This window comes from Ambystoma mexicanum, chromosome 13, assembly GCF_040938575.1.
Source record: "Ambystoma mexicanum isolate Mex_15411 chromosome 13, UKY_AmexF1_1, whole genome shotgun sequence".
Classification (NCBI taxonomy): domain Eukaryota; kingdom Metazoa; phylum Chordata; class Amphibia; order Caudata; family Ambystomatidae; genus Ambystoma; species Ambystoma mexicanum.
Window position 1 is genome coordinate 444,122,135 of NC_090938.1, and position 12,114 is coordinate 444,134,248.

At 42.6% G+C, this 12,114-nt stretch overlaps 1 protein-coding gene across 9 annotated transcripts in view; it reads left to right on the plus strand.

The window, feature by feature from the left end:
• ARHGAP27 (Rho GTPase activating protein 27) overlaps positions 1 to 12,114 on the plus strand; it is a 785,924-nt gene that overhangs the window by 592,790 nt on the left and 181,020 nt on the right. The gene's annotated exons all lie outside the window — the stretch shown is intronic.

Genomic DNA, 12,114 nt, shown 5'->3' on the forward strand with positions numbered 1-12,114 from the left:
GTTCAGGATTGGGTTCTGGAACGTGTGCCTTTTATCTGTGACAATAGTGGTATTATTTGAAAAGTAGAATGGTTGGACAAGTATGTTGTGTCCTCAGACCAAAGTGAAAATCCATAAAATTATTTGCTATGAAATTCCCTAAATGTATAGAAAAATGTCACTGCCTGTGGAAAAACGATATTTGCTTTGAGCATAAGGACCTTTTGTCAAGTGTAAGGCTAAGGTTTCAGAACATCCAGAGCGATGACTGATGGGACCTTTAATTGGGCAATTCCTTCACCAACTTCCGCTCCATCTAAGTGTAGAATTGGTGTTCCTCTGCATACAGCAATGTGACATTCTCTGTAAATGAGACCAACAATTCAGTCCATCTCTTAGTGTCATGGTGTGGCCATCTTGCCACAAGATGCACAGGCAATGCTGATCCTGGCTCTTCCATCTTTACAGTTCTTCGGCTGTGTCCAAGCTCTGCAATGCATGGGCGGGCACTCTAGAGGTCACCAGGCTGGGGGGGAAATATGGAAGCAAAATTATGACACTTCATCTTGCCCACCAAATCATTCAGGTTTTGAGAAAAAGAAATGGGAGAACTCCAAGAATGGAAGTGGGTAAAACGCTGGAACGTTGGGATTTACTCTCTCCATAGATTGCAAGTTCTCCTGACCAGCATTTCAGAGGCATGGTGTAAGCACTTGCTCTCCTAAAACTACATTTCTAGCTTCCGGCATACCTGTAGTTTTGGACCAAATGGCTGAGCAAATGGTATGCCTCACTTTTCCCGACTTCTTCTTTGCAGAATTGTCTTTCGCTAAATTACTTTTGTTGCTACTTTTCTTTTTAACCACAAAACTATAGATGGTAAGTTTGGGTTTGGTATACAGAAGAGGAGAAAGGGGGATGCAGAGGGTCCTAGGTTATTCTAGGCTTTGATAATAGTATTTGCTCAGTAAAACGAATGTAACATTACTATTATGACTACAAGATTTACTGAAAGTGATTATTTGGAATCAACATTTTAAAAAGACGTTTTACAAGGTCCGTACAATTTAACATGTTCCTTTTGTATTTACCTTTATTTGCTGAGATACATACCAAATCCGTCTCTTAAAACAATTTCTATCTGAGAAAGGGACATGCTCTAATTAAAACTAGTGATCTGCTTCTTCTGCAAGTAACAAGACAATATTTAATTTTGTGTGTCAGCGACTGATTGGTTGGTAGTGCCGATAAACCCACACATTTGTAACTGTAACCACAAACTAATAATTAATAAAACAATAGAAAATAAACACTGTTGAAGACCCTGCAGCCTGCTCCCTTACAAGGTATGTCTGAACCCTAGCACTCCCTGCAGATCATGTCTGTGTCCCCCCTACATTTGTTTTATGTTGCATGTAAATACAATGTATATCTCTAAATACCCGGATGGACCCAACCTCCTGGGTTGCTGTTGCTGATGCTCTTCTTCTACTTTGAAATATAAAAATCATAGTGCACCCTCCTTCAAGATACTTATTATTTTCCTGACCAGTGTTGCATCAACGGCTGTGGTGGGTCTAGAAAACACGCATCTGACAATGCGACTCTTGCCCAAAGATTGAGATGGAGAGCACAGCGTGGGTGAGAAAGTATTAGATTGGTTTATGATATTCCAAGGTACAGCGTGTGTTTGTAAAATAACTATAATGCCATGACAGTGGCAGTATCATTCAGGTTACACAAAAAAACATAGAATCATACAGAAAGCTTTTCCTCTGTAACCTTAGAATTTTCGTTCGTGAAAGTTCACCAAATTTGGAATACAACTGATCTAGCCAAATCCAAACATTCCTACCACATTTAGTGAAATTGTATAATCGTTGCCATGCCAGAAATGATTGCTGAAAAAAGTGTTTTGCATGGAGATTTCCATAGAAGCTCAACTCTTTAGCCTATGATATCTCAAAATTGTCCTCTTCAATTTTCGAGATGTTTGTCGCACACCTAGGCATTAGGCTGATTTAGTGCATGCTCCAATGATTAATGAAAAATAGTCTGTGAAACACGCAATATAATTCGCCACACCCAACACATACATTCAATGAAGACAATCATCCATTAAAAAATGAGGAAGTCAGCAAAGAATGTTAAGGTTACTGCTTATAAACATTTCAAATGCTGATGTTAATGCTTCACATGTAATTGAACAGCATGTATGACATAAAATAAAAACAACATTGTTGGAACCTTAAGTCACCCTCGCAATTGGCAAGTGAAAAAGAAACATCATCACATATGTACATCTTCATAACATATACACAGAAAAAACATATAAGTCGAACATCCAATGCATTCTAAAAAACACAACATAACTGTCAATCACGTTCTAAGTACAAACAAGCACACACATAAGCAATAACAACATATAACGGTCCAAAACAAGAGTGCGAGTTAAGGTTTCAGTAATGATTTTATTTTATGTTCCGGCTAGCGTTTAATAACATGTTTAACCTTAACTCAACATTTTATAGTCGAAGGTCTCTTCTGCTCTTGAATTAATCGCCTGCTGCCATGGGCGATAGGAGGAAATGTGTCCTTTTTTGTTTTGTTTTATTGGTTAATAAAACTTAACCTTTAACATCATAACAGAATTTAAATGAAAGCACATGAATGAAACAAAAAACAAATGAAGTAAAACACATCTTCACATTATAATAAGAAAGAAAACAGAATAAAATGATTAGCAGAATTAAACATGAGCATCAATATCAATACTCAAAAGCTTAAAAAAAAAGTAATAACTGCAGTGGTAGTACCAGACAAACAATAATTCCACATAAGAGCTCCATTACCAAACAAATGAACATACTTTCTAAAAGCGTTCATCCCCAGTCCTTGCACAGCAGTACAATAAAGTAGCAAATGTGGTGTTGTTTCACATTGCTCAGTGACTTGACAGAGCCTACAAAAGGCCATCTCTTCCTTTTCCTCTCCATGTCGTAGAAAATTATTTTATATGGGTTTGATTCCAACGAAACCTCCAAAATAGCTTGCAAGTACTCTTACCTGGATAGATCGACGACAAGAAGGGTGCAAAAATTTGCCCCGCTTTTAATGACCCCCCCCCTCAAATGACCCATTGAGGCATACTGATGGCAGCCATCCATGGTATGAGCACAATCCTCTGAGATTAACCTACCTGATTGAGGAGCATCAGTATCATTAATTAGTCGCCAGAAATCCAGTGTATTTTTGTTACAGAGGGCTGTCAGCATAACCTCGGCATCTAACTGATAGCTCCTTGCACAAGATGCACGCAACCAGTTTTCATAGGTTTGATGTAATCTCCTTATCTCTCCACAAGCCAACTTCCCACACATACATAATCAATAATTGAATTGGAGGACCCATTGGTCCAGGTAGGCTGAGGAGGAATGTCTCTGAGTGGTCCCATTCAGGGGAAACGGGCCCCATCCCGTCAAGCCATCTAACCACCTTTTCCCATTTAGCACTTTAGCATCGTGCAGACTTATCCCAACCCACATGTCAGACACTGTATGACTTTGGATGCAATCCAAGTTCAAATCTCTTGCCAGTAAAACATACCCCGTAGGGGAGTCATTAAGCCACTCAGAAATAAATTGTTATCAAGTCCAATTAATTAATGAACACATACCTTGATGCCAATACTCATTAATTATCAAGAGATTTAGGCACTGTGTCCTCTGAATATTGGAGTGTGTGTGTGTGTGTGTCTGTGTGTCTATGTGTCTGTGTCTCTGAGATTCCAAAACTGATGTCAAAGTTTGCCAGCACTGTGACCTCAGAAGTAGATCTCACAAGAGGCAGACCACTGTAAGGGTGTCCAGATTCCCCCTGAGGAGCTCCCTAAAAAGACATGCATACCCATCAAAAGATGGGGAACACCTAAGCCAGGATTCTTGAAGAATAATAATAGTATAACTCCTAAACCATTGGCACAATTGAACGTTATTAAACAAGTGATTATGACCATGCGTGGTCAATGAGACAATAGAAATACAAGTGGACTAGGAGTGCCAAACATCAAGTAGGGCTAAGGGATGGTCTAGCTTGAGGAAGTACCCATCAGCCAAGACTAGTCTCGACTTTCCTCTGAAGCCATGATCCGTCTCTTCAATGACAGGACATGCTCTTCCACTGCTGCACCACCACAAGAGGAAAAGGCTTGCACTAAATTTGTCTGGTATCTCCTGTCCATTACAAACGCCTCTCTCGGTAATTTATTTTCAGTAAAAGGAACCAAATCAAAGTCCAACATTCTAAGATTATCTCATTCCTTCAAGAGAGGGTCATAGACAATTCTCGATTTTAAATAGATGCACGATCAGTTCTGTAATGATCTATGAAAAAAGATCCTATAGAAGTTGTAGAGATGATATTGGACAGAGCTGGAATCTCTTAGTAGAGTTAATACATTTGTATGGCTCAACACTGTGAGACTAGTCTCAGGGATCACACTCTCAATCTGGATTGTGATAAGATTTGCTGAAGCACGATCTCCAAATGGCAGACGCTGGTTCCGAAGACTGGTGGCACTTGAGCCACTCTGGACACATTGGACACTGATCATAAAACCACCTTGCTGTAAACATTTGATATAAGAGTCTTTGAGGACTCCAGAGCTTGAAAAATGAGTCCCCAAATTAACAGCATGCGATTTGCTTTAAGAGGCTAATGATTGTAGGACAGGCCCCACCCACTTTGTCGACCCATAGAAGAAGTTGGGTAGCCAAAGACTGACCTTGCTTAATAAAGGGGACATGAATAGTTGTTAAAGCATCAGCTGAGGTTTGCCCCCTCCAGGGCACAGAAAGATGTTTTGGGTCCTGAGCCATAGACAACTTGGTAGAATCAACTACTACTGTCTTCAAGAGGGATTATATAGTGTCTGCTGCAGAGCTTAAAACCCTACTACCTGCTACTGCCTCAACCAACAGGCTTGGAACCAAAGCCATTGTATGACCACTTGAACTTGACTTTGAGGCATTTGCTTGGGAGGCTATGTCCAAGGGATTAGCCAATGCTGCTTTCACTGGGGGCTGAGAAAAAAGAGAACGCAAGAAGTTGTGCGAGACTTGTTTTTGAGTGTTAATAATTACAGTTTTTGGATTTCTTCACACAACTCTTCTTGGAACATGTAGGAGGTTTCCAGAACTCGGCGCCTCTGAAATCAGAGCGAGATTTCAATTTTCTTCTGTTGGATCATCAACCCATATCGCTTCGACCACTGATGTATGGCCGCTGACTGAGCCTCATTATAAAGGGATGTTCACATCCCATGTCCCTGTGAAGATTTAATGGAGCCAAAAGACAAAAGACACCCCTGTTCCTGAACAACAATCCTTACAAACTCCTTGGGGATAGCTAAATCTGTAGGCTTCTGATGATGCAATAAATGGTGGGCCATATTAGCGGATTGTTCCTGGAGGCCCATGCCTACTGAATTGTTGGGATCCGATGGTTGATTCCTGTTCCCCACTACCTTAACGGGTTCTGCAAGATCTTTCTCTGGGAGAATAGAAATTCTTTTGCTGCATGGTCCAAGTCCATATGCTCAAACTTAAACAGTGATTCAAGCAGTTCTGTATTCGTTTTTGTGTCTCTCTGCAAACCTTCGTATAGCGAAACCAAAATACACAATACTTGGTTAATTTCGGCAAAAAGCCCCTCTTGGGCATCATGCAAACCATCTTCCATTCTTCACATAACTGCTGAAAGCCATCAAGGAGGTAAGGAGGTAAAAAAATCGGCGAGGGGGCTGGATAAGATGAAAAAAAATCATACCCCAAGAGATGCAGCCTGTCTTGTGTGCGCAAATTGGACATCAAGCTCAAATCCGGAGTACTATCCTTGAGACTTGGATCAATAGAGGCCATGTCTGTAGTTGGAAGAAAAGGCTGCAAATTCGCTATACTTGAGGGTCCAGTGGATCCAATGGTCGCTGTTGTAAGGAGCTCTATGGAGCTTGCCAGTGTTAAATTCTCACCCACAGCTCCAGTTGTAGAGGAATTAATAGCGAATGATACCAGAGATAAAAAACGTTGTGATCAAATGGTTCCTTTTCTTTGTCACATGGAAGACTTTTCAGTGTATAGTCATAAGAGATTACCTGCGTCTCTGCGGGTCGACCATTCCCAGGAGAAAGCCACTATGAACCTTCCTCTTGCACTAACATTTCGGCATTCGAAATTATTTGTACCAATGGTGGCGTCATTTTATTTCCACTTCTGAGATCGTACATCCACACTCACTGAGCCAATAAAGTAACAACCTCTGTGCAGTAAAAATCCCTGCAAGAGCCCTTCTATTAGGGCACATCACAACCCTGAATTTCACAAGAATTCTGCAAGATGGAGCACCACACTGCGGACCTCCACTTAAATCACAAAGCTGAACGTTAAGAGAGAGAAGAATGCTCCGCACAAGCAAATCTCGATGCCACTCACCGGCACTTGTAGCTCAAGTAATCAAACTTCCAGACTGGAGGGGCCAACACCAACGATCCAATAACTCCGAACACTCACAAACTCAGCTTGCACACCGCGTGCGCAGCACACCGGTGTTGGCACTTTGTATTTTTGACTCCACCTCCTCCTTGACTTGATAGACTTGATAGGTTATTTATAACGCGCTTAATACCCAGAGGTTTCTAAGCGCGGACCCGGGGTTCAAACCTGTGTTGCTCTCGTCGTCTTGCTTCCAAGGTGAGCATGTTGCTGCTGAGCTATCCTCCCGAAACGATCTCCTCCTGCAATAGAAACTGTAGCAACACTCCTGGAAAGGCACAAACCAGTCCGTGCAGGTACTGCTTCTCTCCCAACACACAACTTGCACACCCTGCACATCAACAGAGTACAGGGTGGTGGGAGGGTTATGCAAGTTTGGTGCCTTTTGGGGCTTCACTAGTTTTAGCCATCTGCAGACATCTACCCAATAGTAAATCATATGTGAGGAAGTACCCTGTGCATAATGTGTTTCATGACTTCTTTGTATTTTGTATTTTGATTTTGGGTGTCTGTTAGTATGCATCATTCAAATGTGGCACACTCGCTCACATAAAGCACGCAGCCAATGGTAATGGAGTTGAGTTGGCATGGTGGTTAAATTATGCAAATTAATCCGCCCATTTGGAATTGGTGGAACGTTCTACTTTAGCTTGATCTGATCTCAAACTTCTCTTATCTAAGAGTGCAAGGCTTTTAATGCATGCTGAAATTTGTCAGTTGGCCTGTACCTCTCCTTCCCTCCCTGCTTTATCCAAAAACATTCACCTCACTGCACAGTTTATCCTTTATTAGGCCCTCGGGCTTGTCAATCCAGAATTAATAATCTGGTGTTTTACCTGTGGTATAAATTAGATAGGCCCAGGCAAATATCCTACCAAATCCTTTAGGATTGCCCAAGCACATTGTGAGCACCTCATGCATCCAAATATTCGTTAGTGTACTAACTAATATGCCTATTATTCAGGCCTGCCTGGTAACTGTGGCGAGCCGAGTACTGAGACGCGTGAGACTGTACAAGTTAAGGTCAACCGTCTGTATGTGATTTACACAAGAATGCTGGAGAAAATGGCAAACATCCCCAGGGGTACCCAGAGCTCTAAACTATCCACCAAAATGGCGCCAGGTTCTGGGTAGCTGAAAACTGTGACTCCTCGTTGACATGTACATGTTTTCCTCCCCGTTTTACAGTTAAGAATCTCCCTCGTTTAAAAAAAAAAAAGTCCTTTTCTCTTAAGAGGCACCCCAACTACAACTGAATAAAGGATAGCCATACAATAAATCGGAGTTTCTCTCTCTCTCTCTCTCTCTCTCTCTCTCTCTCTCTCTCTCTCGGGTTCTCGTCATCAATCAACCATATTTTTTCTTAGGACCTTATGATACATAGCTGGCCTTGCATCTTGGGGTTGCCCGTGGAGGCGTAGTGTATTTTATTTATTTGTATTTATTGTGCATTTGTAAGGCGCTTATTCATCAAGAACGTGTTTCAAAGCACCCGAACCTCCAATTCCCAGAAGATGGATATGATATGATATGGTATTTGTAACGCGCCTATACACAAGTGTATCAAGGCGCGACGAGGCAGGGAGGGAGGGAAACAAGGGGAAGACAGACAAACGATCCTACTAGGCCAGGTGTCATTCAGATCGCGCAAGTGCAGAGGTAAGGGGAAAAGGAGAAAGTGCAAGGGGAGGAGGTGGGGGGGAAGTGCAGTACAAGGTAAGTAGCGTAATAAAATAATAAATAATAAATAAAAAGGGCCAGCTGGTGGCAAGTGCGAGGTAAGTGCAGAGCAAGTGCTGGGAAGGGGGGCTGTAGGGATACAGTGACAGTCCCACAGTGCAGGGGGAGCCAGGGAGGCAGTGCAAGTGGAGAGTGGCTGGGCCCTGGACCGAGGTCGCTGAGAGTGGCCCAGATGCAGGTTTAGTGCAGAATTCAGTGGGGAGTTAAGCAGGTTTAGCAGGGGAGAGGGAGAGAGAAGGCAGAAGCGAAGAGGAAGGTTTTGAGGTACTGCTATGTTACAGTCGGCTCCCTTTTTCTTTTAGGGGTGCCTCCTCAACCACACAGTAAAATCTGCTACCGTTTTAAGAGATGCCAGCAGACTATTAACCTCTGACTGTGTGTTGGCTGTACGTTCTCCCTTTGTATCAAGTATTGAGCGCAAAAAATGTGTCTGCCGTCCTGTGCATGTCTCCTTTGCTCTCTCTCTAGATTTCACAGGAGTTCTCTCTCCCGACCCGGCTTGCACCTTCCCTTTCATCTTCCTCCCACTGGGACCAGGTCTCGTTCCTTGTTCCTTCCTCCAACTATTGTCACCTCAATTTAAAACTTGGGAGCCTGATTAGTTAGTTATGTATTGCCCGTGCAGTGTCCTAATTGGTGTTACTAAAGGTTGACGCTGTCATCGCCGCCATCTTGGTTCTCGCAGTTATGGGGAACACATCTTCACAAGATTTTACTTCATCCCTGCTCGTCTTGGCCACCCACCCAAGTTACTGCTCTGCTTCTCCAATACGCCTCTGCATCTGGCAGGTAACATGTACTATAGTGTTATGATGGTTTGTTGTGACTGCGTTGGTGGGTTGCCCAAATTTACTATTCTAACTTCGCAGAGTGTCTCAAACCGTGTTCACGTCACTGGGCTGGAACGCCCTGTGGATTAACTGATTTCAGTCTCCTGTTTCCCATGCTGTTTCCACATTATAGGTGCTAAGCAGCCCTGTGATCTCTCACGTCTCTCTCACAATTGACGCCTCTTCCTGGGGCTTACTACATTCCACAAAGGGTGGTAAACCGGCAGGATCTCACCTCTGCTGCCCTCAGGGAGGCATATCGTGTAGCAGCATGGCCATCCTCGCCCCTAATGGCCTGCTACTCTTAGGATGAGGAGTTTGGCGAGCTCCTTCATGATGCATTCCAATGAAACCCATGCACAATAGAATAAGCCCATCTTTCCTACATCATAAATTCTATGGCCCACCAGACAGGACTGACCTGCACCCCTGCTATCACAAACACCTGCGCTTCCATTTTCCGTATTGTCTGTGGCAGTTATCACCTCTTTCCATCCTCTTCTTTTTCTGCTGTTCCTTATCCTTCTTCAGACTAAGGTCTGGATACCCCAAGCGGAGGTTCCCATACCATTCTGTGCACTAGTGCAGCCCAGAGGAATCTCAAGGAAGTGGCTAGAGCCACTGCAGGACCTCTCCCCTACAGGTGTAACTCAAAGATGGGCCACTTTGATTCATGGACTCCACCAGCCCCTTCTCCTCAGTCTGCATCCTTTGACCGACTCTTCATTGGTACACGTGCTACTGCTAATGGTCTCCATGCCAAGGCCCCCACCTTCTTATGGCACCCCCCTATCTCCCGTCTTGGAGAAACTCTGGTGGCAGGGGGGTGCTGACGGTCTGCCAGAAGTTACCTTCCAGACAACTGTCTGTAAACACTGAAAATATTTCATTATATGCCGGTAAAGAAAGAGGACCTACTCAAATAAAACGCTACCCGTCTTCCACCAAGCTCTCAGGAGAACACGCAGTCACAGAATGTTCCCCTTAATAGGGAAGCAACATTTAAAATGGGCACTGCTAAAAATATATGGTATTGCACCAGCCTGGCCCACGGGGCCTGCAGTGGAAAGCGTGGTTTGCAAATGTTCCTCACATCTGGACTGAAGTCACTGAAAGTGATGAAGGTCTTTGTAGGTTCAATTAGAATTGTTTTTAAACTGTACTTTTCATTGATTATATAGCATTACTTCACCATAGAAGAATATTTGTTGACTATTTGCATCTGCAAAGTTTTTTAAATGGATTCAATCATAGTGTGGAAATGGCGGGAAATATTTTGATTGACAGGTACACAGTCTCCTATTCACTAAACTCCTGTTCTTACATGTATTTAGTAAAATCTTGAAGAAAGTAGCTTTGTTCCCATAAAACAACTTCCTAAATGTCATCTGAGTTTATTGACAAGCTTAAGCAATGTTCCCTGATGACTGCATGCTACTTAGGGGTGTGGGGGGGGAGCTTATTCCAGTCCCGGTCTTTGGTTTTACTTTAGTCAATGTTGTTGATTTATAAATTACCCAAAACCACAATTCCCAAAATGGTGTTAATGAAGAAATGAAAACTCAGGGCTGGGAACTGGTTTACCTGGTGGCATGGAATCCACAGTAACCTTGCATGAAATGAATGTCTTGGAACAATACAATGCGTAGTGGAGCATCTTCTTGTGCCCAACATCGGGGTCTGTCGTTCAGGCCTTTTTTTTTGTTTTCCTTAACTGATCTTCTTGGTACTATTGAGTGTATTTCCTCATTCCTCAAACCCTATGCGTCCTCACAACTCATTTCCTCATTCCTTCGGAGCATGAGTTGGGAGGATGCACAGGGGTTAGATTGCATACCAATATGGCTTCCAGGGTCTCTTTGGAGTTCATTTAAGTTCATCTCCTATTAAATGCACAGCTAACGCGACCAGACTGATATGCAATTTGGAGGCATGGCCTGCAATTCAGTAAAATGATGACACTCAATGCCTTAAGCTATGGCATACGCTCATTGCCTTGATGAAGTGGTTTGTACAGGGTGGGTCTGAGGAAGCAATGTTGTCTAGAAACATTACCCGTTCACTTATATTCTAGATGCCAGAGTTAGCCAATGGACTGCTGCAAGGACTTGGAGTATTGCACTGTTTTGGTTCGTGTTGATCAGCTAATGAGCTCCATGAAGTAGGAATTTGAGGGGAGGGACCAGGATGCTTAAGACAGCATTTCAAGAGCCTATTCTCAATATTACCATTCCGAACCATTCACCTGAAATCTGTTAGGGGGACAGCAGGATTGACTGTTTTCGGGGTGGTGAATCTGAAGGTTTTCCAGTTGGACAACTAGACAACACAAGCTTTAAGATCAACAATGAAGCAGGAGGCTTTGTTCATCTCCATGCTTTCGCATTGTCAAATAGTTTTACGAGGTATTCAAACTATGAATATATATATAATATATATTCAATGAAAACACTTTGTTAAAGGGACGTTATGGTTAAGTTGCACTAATAAAAACCTATGAAATTCAATGAAAAACTTTGTTAAAGGGACATTATGGTTAAGTTGCACTAATAAAAACCTATGAAATTCAATGAAAAAACTTTGTTAAAGGGACGTTATGGTTAAGTTGCGCTACTAAAAACCTATGAAATTCAGTGAAAAAATGTTGTCAAAGGGACGTTATGGTTCCAAGTAAAACCGAAAAACCCTTGAAATTCGCCAGTTATGGTAAGCTAAGCAACCATAACTCGCGCCACCACCGTGCACTGCTAAGACTAACACCCAGGACATCAAAGATGACATCACAAATGGCATTGATGAGCAAAGTTTGGTGAGGATTTGTCCACAGGGAGCAAAGTTTATAAGCCCCCCAAAAAGTGCTCTTCCGATGAGTTGAGCAACTTAACCATAACTACACGGCCGCTACTGCAGGCCGTGTAATATATATTTTTTTTACATCTCTCCCTTTTCATCATCTAATTTGGCAATAAAACCTGTGAACGTCAAAGCACTAAGAATCTACACATTTCATTTTCTTG